At 39.9% G+C, this 8,736-nt stretch overlaps 1 pseudogene; it reads left to right on the top strand.

Moving 5' to 3' along the window:
• The first annotated feature begins 696 nt into the window (after window positions 1-696).
• Window positions 697-1,403, top strand: LOC143438150 (large ribosomal subunit protein eL15 pseudogene; annotated as a pseudogene).
• Window positions 1,404-8,736: the final 7,333 nt, after the last annotated feature.

Genomic DNA, 8,736 nt, shown 5'->3' with positions numbered 1-8,736 from the left:
TAGGGAACCCACATATCCAAATGTTTTTATTAAGAGAAGAAGTAGGTACAAAGAGAGCATGAGCAGTAAGCATATTTCCTCAGTCAAGCATTATTTAAGTCCTATTTAGGCAACTTCATTTTATTTTTCAGATTCTTTTGGGAAAAACACCATGTCTAAACATATTATTTTATTAATATAAAGTTTCATAGAAACAAAATGAAAGAAAAATAGATATTTAAAGAAAAATATCAAAATGTTCTGAAAACTGCATAAAACTCCAGCATACCCTATCATTTGTACACTTTGGCTGTAGCAATACTTTTTTCTTTTTTATTGGATATTATATTTACATTTCAGGTTTTATGCCCTAACTCCTCTTCTGCCCACTACCCAGGAACCTCCTATCCCATCCATGCTCCTCATGCTTCTCTAAGGATGTGCCCCCACCTACCCCCACCCCCCCTTCCCACCCAAACTTGGTGTTCATCCTTCATGGGACCAAGAATCTCCTCTCCCACCTATGCCAGACAAGGCCATCCTCCCCTCCATGTAAGGTAGAGTCATGGGTCCCTCTCTGGTCAGCTCCCAGGCTGGTGGTTAGGACCCTGGGGAGCTTTGGTTAGTTGGTATTGCTGCTATCCTCATGGGGCCACAGACCCTTTCTGCTCCTTCAGTCTTCTCTCTAACTTCTCCATTAGAAAATCTTGATCATCCTTTCCTCTGGCGGCAGCCATCAGGTGAGCCAAGATGGGTGCATACAAATACATCCAGGAGCTATGGAGGAAGAAGCAGTCCGACGTGATGCGCTTTCTTCTGAGGGTCCGCTGCTGGCAGTACCACCAGCTCTCCGCGCTGCACAGGGCTCCCCGCCCCACCCGGCCTGATAAAGCACGAAGACTGGGATACAAGGCGAAGCAAGGTTATGTCATTTACAGGATTCGTGTCCGCCGTGGTGGTCGCAAACGCCCGGTTCCTAAGGGTGCAACTTACGGCAAGCCTGTCCACCATGGTGTTAACCAGCTGAAATTTGCCCGAAGCCTTCAGTCTGTTGCTGAGGAGAGAGCTGGGCGCCATTGTGGGGCTTTGAGAGTCCTGAATTCCTACTGGGTTGGTGAAGATTCCACATACAAATTTTTCGAGGTTATCCTCATTGATCCATTCCATAAAGCTATCAGAAGAAATCCTGACACCCAGTGGATCACCAAACCAGTCCACAAGCACAGAGAGATGCGTGGGCTGACATCTGCTGGCCGAAAGAGCCGTGGCCTTGGAAAGGGCCACAAGTTCCACCACACTATTGGTGGTTCTCGCCGTGCAGCCTGGAGAAGGCGCAATACTCTCCAGCTCCACCGTTACCGCTAATACACATGATATTTGTATAATTCATATCCAATAAACAATTTTAGGACAGTCAAAAAAAAAAAGAAAATCTTGATCAGATCAGTGGTTAGCTGTGAGCATCAGCCTCTGAAGGTGTCAGCCTCTGGCAGACCTCTGGGATGGAGACCAAGGTGGAATGGTCTCCAGATGGTTCCTCCCTCAGTTTCTGTCCCACACTTTGTTTCCATATTTGCTGCCTTGAGTATTCTGTTACTCCTTCTAAGTAGGACTGAGGCATCCACACTTGGTCTTTCTGCTTCATGAGCTTCATGTGGTCTGTGTGTTGAGTCTTCACTATTCCAAGCTTTTGGGCTAACATCTGCTTATCAGTGAGTAAATACCATGTGTGTTCTTTTGTAATTGGGTTAACTCACTTAGGATGATAATTTCTAGTTCCATCCATTTACCTAAGAATTTCTCAAATTCATTATTTTTAATAGCCGAGTAATACTCCATCATGTATATGTACCACATTCAGTGACTATAGGTGTGTGTGTTCATTTCTGGATGTTCAATTCTATTCCATTCATCTTCCTGCCTGTCTCTGTACCAATACCACGCAGTTTTTAATCACTATTGTTCTGTAGAACAGTTTGAGGTCAGGTGATTCCCCCAGAAGTTCTTTTATTGTTGAGAATAGTTCTCACTATCCTGGGTTTTTTGTTGTTCCAAATGAATTTGCCAATTGCTCTTTCTATCTCTATGAACAATTGATTTGGAATTTTGATGGGAATTGCATTGAATCTTTAGATTGCTTTTGGCCAGATGGCCATTTTTACTAAATTATTCCTGCCAATTCAGGAGCATAAAAGATCTTTCTATCTTCTGAGATCTTTTTCGATTTCTTTCTTCAGAGATTTGAAGTAAAGATCTTTCACTGGCTTGGTTAGATTCACTCCAAGGTATTTTATATTATTTGTGACTATTGTAAAGGGTGGCATTTCTCTAATTTCTTTCTCAACCTGTTTATCCTTTGAGTAGAGGAAGACTACTGATTTATTTGAGTTGATTTTATATCCAGCGACTTTGCTGAAGTTGTTTATCAGGTTTAGGAGTTCTCTGGTGGAAGTTTTAGGGTCACTTAAGTGTACTATCATATCATCTGCAAATAGTGAAATTTAGACTTCTTCCTTTCCTATCTGTATCCCTTTGACTTCCTTTTGTTGTCTAATTGCTCTGGATAGGATTTCCAGTACTATATTGAATAGGTAGAGTGAGAGTAGGCAGCCTTGTCTAGTCCCTGATCTTAGTGGGATTGCTACAAGTTTCTCTCCATTTAGTTTGATGTTGGCTACTGGTTTGCTGTATATTGCTTTTACTATGTTTAGGTATGGGCCTTGAATTCCTGATCTTTCCAAGACTTTTAACATGAAGGAATGTTGAATGTTGTCAAATGCTTTCTCAGCATCTAGTGAGATAATCATGTGGTTTTTTCTTTGAGTTTATTTATGTAGTGGATTACATTGATGGATTTCCAAATATTGAGCCAGGCTTGCATTCCTGGGATAAAGCCTGCTTGACCTTGATGGATGATTGTTTTGATGTGTTTTTGGATTCTGTCTGCGAGAATTTTACTGAGTATTTTTGCATCAGTATTCATAAGAGAGATTTGTCTGTAGTTCTCTTTCTTTGTTGGGTCTTTGTGAGTTTTAGGTATGAGTGTAATTATAGCTTCATAGAACGAACTCGGTATTGTTCCTTCTTTTTCTATTCTGTGGAGTAGTTTGAAGAGAATGAGTATTAGGTCTTCCTGGAAGGTCTGATAGAATTCTGCACTAAAACAATTTGGTCCCAGACTTTTTTTGGTGGGGAGACTTTTAATGACTACTTCTATTTCTTTAGAGGTTATGGGACTGTTTAAATGGTTTATCTGCTCCTGATTTAATTTTGGTACCTGGTATCTGTCTAGGAAATTGTCCATTTCATCCAGATTTTACAATTTCATTGAATATAGGCCTTTGTAGTAGTATCTGATGATTTTTTTAATTTCTTCAGTTTTTGTTCTTATGTCTACCTTTTCAGTTCTGATTTTATTTTAATATTGTCTCTGTGCCCTTTGGTTAGTCTGGCTAAGGGTTTATCTATTTTGTTGATTTTCTCAAAGAACCAGCTCCTGGTTTTGTTGATATTTTGTATATATTTCTTTCTGTTTCTACTTGGTTGATTTCAGCCCCGAGTTTGATTATTTCCTGCCGTCTACTCCTCTTGGGTATATTAGCTTCTTTTTGTTCTAACGCTTTCAGGTGTGCTGTCAAGTTGTTAGTGTATGCTCTTTCCCGTTTCTTTTTGTAGGCACTTAGAGCTATGAGTTTTCCTCTTAGTACTGCTTTCATGGAGTCCAACAAGTTTTGGTATGATGTGTCCCCAATTTTATTAAATTCTAAAAAGTCTTTAATTTCTTTCTTTATTTCTTCCTTGACCAAGTCATCACTGAGTAGAGCATATTTCAGTTTCCACGTGTATGTGGGCTTTCCATTGTTTTTGTCATTACTAAAGACCAACCTTAGTCCATGGTGGTCTGATAAGGTACTAGGGATTATTTCAAACTTTTTGTATCTGTTTAGGCCTGTTATGTGACCAAGTATATGGTCTATTTTGGAAAAGGTACCATGAGGTGCTGAGAAAAAGGTATATTCTTTTGTTTTAGGATGAAATGTTCTATAGATGTCAGTTAAGTTCAGTTGGTTCATAACTTCTGTTAGTTTCATTGTGTCTCGGTTTAGTTTTTTTTCCATGATGTGTCCATTGCTGAGAGTGGGGTGTTGAAATCTCCCACTATTATTGTGTGAGGTGCAATGTATGCTTCAAGCTGTAGTAAGGTTTCTTTTATGTATGTGGGTGCTCTTGTATTTGGGGCATACATGTTTAGAATTGAGAGTTCATCTTGGTCCATTTTTCCTTTGATGAATATGAAATGTCCTTCTTTATCTTTTTTTATTACTTTTGGTTGAAAACTGATTTTATTTTAAATTAGAATGGCTACTCCAGCTTGTTTCTTGGGACCATTTGCTTGGAAGATTGTTTTCCATCCTTTTTCTCTGAGGTAGTATCTGTCTTTTTCACAGAGGTGTGTTTCCTGAATGCAGCAAAATTCTGGGTGGTGTTTATGTATCCAGTCTGATAGTCTATGTCTTTTTATTGGAGAATTGAGTCCATTGATATTTAAAAATATTAAGTAAAAATGAATGTTGTTTCCTGTTATTTTTGTTATTGGAGTTGGAATTACGTTTGTGTAGTTATCTTCTTTTGGGATGTTTGGAAGATTACTTTCTTGCTTTTTCTACATTGTAGTTTCCCTCCTTGTGTTGGAGTTTTCCACCAATTATCCTTTGAAGTGCTGGATTTATGGTAAGATGTTGTGTAAATTTGGTTTTGTCATGGAATATTTTGGTTTCTCCCTTAATATTGATTGAGATTTTTGCTGGGTATAGTAGTCTGGGCTCGCATTTATGTTCTCTTAGGGTGTGTATGATATTAGTCCTGGATCTTCTGGCTTTTATAGTCTCTGGTGAGAAGTCTGGTGTAATTGTTATAGGTCAGCCTTTATATGTTACCTTACCTTTTTCCCGTACTGCTTTTAGTATTTTTTCTTTGTTTTGTACATTTGTTGTTTTGATTATTATGTGGCTGGAGATATTTCTTTTCTGGACTAGGCTATTTGGAGTTATGTAGACTTCTTGTATATTTATGGACATCTCTTTCTGTAGGTTAGGAAAGTTTTCCTCTATAATTTTGTTGAAGATATTTACTGGTTCTTTAATTTGGGAATCTTCACCCTCATCTATACCTATTATCCTTAGATTTGGCCTCCTCATTGTGTCCTGCATTTCTTGGATGTTTTGTCTTAGTAGCTTTTTGCATTTTCATTGATAGTTGTGTCAATATTTTCTATGGTATCTTCTGCACATGTGATTCTCTCTTATATCTCTTGTATTCTTTCGGTAATGCCTGTGTCTATGACTCCTGATCTTTTTTTTAGGTTTTCTATCTCCAGGATAGTCTCCCTGTGAAATTTCTTATTGTTTCTACTTCCATTTTTAGATCCTGGATGGTTTTGTTTAATTCCTTCACCTGTTTGGTTGTGTTTTCTTGAAATTCTTTAAGGGATTTTTGTGTTTCCTCTTTCAGGGCTTCTACCTGGCTACCTGTGTCCTTGTTAAATTTTTTGAGAGTGTTATTTATGTCCTTCTTAAAGTCCTCTATCATTGTCATGAGAAGTGATTTTAATTCCGAATCTTGCTTTTCTGGTGTGATGAGGTGTTCAGGGCTTGCCATGATGGGAGAACTGTGTTCTGATAATGCCATGTAACTTTGGAATCTTGCTTAAGTTCTTGAGCTTGCCTCTCTCCATCTGGTTAATTCTAGTGCTGCCTGCACTCACTGTCTCTGACTGGAGCCTGCCTTTCCAGTTATCTTGCTTGTGTCTGTACTCCTCAGGGTCCAGATGTCTCTGTGATCTTTTAGTCTTGAGCTCCAGTTGCTCTGAGTACAGTGGCTCCTCTAGGATGTCTCAGGTTATGGTATCTCCATGGTGGCAGACCAGCTAGGTGTCCACTTCTCTGGGTGCAGTGTCTCCTCTAGGGTGTCTCCCTATCCAGTGTCCACACAGGAGCAGACCAGGTGGGTGTCTGCCACTCTGGGTTCAGTGGTCTCTCTATGATGTCTTGGGATCTGGTGTCCACACAAGGGGCAGACCAGACAGGTATCTGCTCCAGGTAGCAGGCCTAGGAAACGAGTGGAAGGGGAGTGGTATTCCTCAGGGTTGGGGTTTGGGTGTCTGCTGCTCTGTGTTCAGTGGTTTCTCTACAATGTCTTGGAATTTGGTGTCCACACAGGAGCAGACCAGGAGGGTGTCTGTTCAAGGCAGCAGGCCCAGGTGAGGGGCAGAAAAGAAGTGGTATTCTGCAAGGGTAGGGTTTGGGGGTCTGCTGGAACCTGAGCTGCCTGCACCCAGTTATGGGTCTGCGGCAGCTTAGGACAGTGTGTGAGTGTTCTTACCTGCCACTCTGGGTTTGGTGATCCCTCTAAGATGTCTCAGGATCCAGTGTCCACACAGGAGCAGACCTGGCAGGTGTCTGCTGAAGGCCGAGTCAAGCACTTTTATCTACAGCATTTGTCTCCTTTATCATCTTAATTAGAGAATTGAAGTTTATTCTGGCCACTGTACCAAGTTACTATAATTTTCTTTAAACAGACACATTATTTTTCATAAAATTAAATCCACCATTCACTTACAGTATTCACACAGGAAATGTATATCAACATACTAGGGAAGACATTAAGAAAGTATTCTTACATTGAATAGCAGGTGAATACACAGTCTCAAGGCCACCCAAGAGTCTAAAAATAAGTGATAATTGTAGGCTTAGCACTAACCAAGACATATACACATTTCCCCCTTCAAAGTCTTATGCAACATTACAGATGAGGGTAAAGTGTACATAAAAACAGAAGGCACAGTTGAGGGCTGCAAACATTCTATACAGCTACTGCAATCATTAATTCACAACAGAAGTTACATGTACTGGACCCATGCAAGTCTTGCAGTCATCAGTCCAGTAATGGGCAGGTGCTAACAGGGCCTTACCTACTACCCTTGAAAAACTATTAATAGATTCTGAGAGAAGGAAATCATTGTCTCTAGTTGTGTACCAACTACAGAGTCCACAGTGTTTTAATGGAGAGCAATAGTCCCATGGCAACACAAGTGACCCTGGTTAAATCAAGTAGATCACAAACAAAATAAATGGGCATGAGAAAACTTCATGGGAGTGGACAGAAATGTTAGGAAGATGGAGGATGGTAAGGATGGGAGCGGTTAATGCATACTTTATATATACATATACTTTATATATACATATATATACATACACACACACACACACATATATATATATAATTGTTTAAGAAAAAATTAATTAACAGTTACAAAAGAAAGCTTCTAGGGAATTGAGAGATGTCACAGTGGTTAAGAGTGTTTATTGTTCTTGAAGAAGACCTAGGTTCAGTTCCATGCACCCACATTGGGTGGTCCACAGTAACCTGCAGCTGCTTCTAGTCTCATGCTAATTAGGGTTCCCAAAAACCAATTTTCAGTGTTCAGAATATAAGACTGAGGGACTCTGCCTCCAGTTTTTTGATTGGTAAGTAAAATTGTGGCAGCCAATGGTTTGGCAGATACAGAGGCGAGACTTGTTGGATTCCTGGGCAAGAGAATGAAGGAGGAGAGATTGCCACCATACCTGGGAAGGAAAGGAAACACCATGCCTGAGAGGTGCAGAGGAGAAGATAATAGAGTATCCTTAATTGGGTTCAACTATAATAACCTTTGACTCTAGTTCTAGGAGACATAATAGCCTCTTCTGATTTCTGAAGGCATTCATGTCATGCTCATAAACTCATTCAAACACACATACACACACACACAAATAGAAAGGGAGGAAGAGAAAGGGTAAGGAAGAAAGGAAGGAGGGAAGGAAGGAAGGAAGGAAGGAAGGAAGGAAAGAAGGAAGAGAGAAAGTCATAAGATGTTTTAGCCTCTGTAGGTCTAAAGAGATATTATTTGATAGTGAGCCTCTTATCCATTTAAGACCCTTGAGTTATTTCAATCTGTCACATTATCAATAAAATTCCTAGGAGTCTTTTTGTTTCCTCTTTCAAATACCTTGCCTCTCTTTGGTTCACAATGCAAATTACAGAAGCCATTTTTTTTTTTGTCCATAATTCCCAAGCTATTACTTCTAATCCTATCCACCACCATGCCTTCCTACAATATTTTTCTTCAGAAAAGAGTATACTCCCTATGGATATTAACCAAACTTGGCATATCAAGTTGCAGTAAGACTAAACACCTCTTCTCATATTGAGACTAGACAAGGCAATCCAGTAAAAGAAAAAAAGGGACCCAAAAGCAAGTAAAAGAGTCAGAGACATGACACACATACACACACACTCATTCTCATTCTCTCTCTCTCTCTCTCTCTCTCTCTCTCTCTCACAGAGAGAGAGAGAGAGAGACAGAGACAGAGACAGAGACATAGAGAGAGAGACCTACACACACACACTTAGGAGTCCCACAAGAAGACTAAGATATACAACTGTAGCATGTATGCAGAGGACCTAGGTTAGTCCCATGAAAGCTCCTTGGTTATTGATTCAGTCTCTATGAAGATTTATAAGCACAGGTTAAGTTGATTCTGTTTTTTCTGTGGTGTCTATGACTCCTTCAATTTGCTCACTTCTATCCCCCAATTTTCCACAAGACTCCCCGGGAAACACCTGAAATTTGGCGGAGGATCTTTGCATTTGCCTCCATCTACTGTTGGAGAAACAAACCCTCATAAAACTCTAGTCCAGATGGATCAAAGATCTCAA

Source organism: Arvicanthis niloticus, chromosome 24 (genome assembly GCF_011762505.2).
Source record: "Arvicanthis niloticus isolate mArvNil1 chromosome 24, mArvNil1.pat.X, whole genome shotgun sequence".
Classification (NCBI taxonomy): domain Eukaryota; kingdom Metazoa; phylum Chordata; class Mammalia; order Rodentia; family Muridae; genus Arvicanthis; species Arvicanthis niloticus.
The sequence above is the reverse complement of the archived record's forward strand: the minus strand, read 5'-3'. Positions and strand labels throughout refer to the sequence as shown.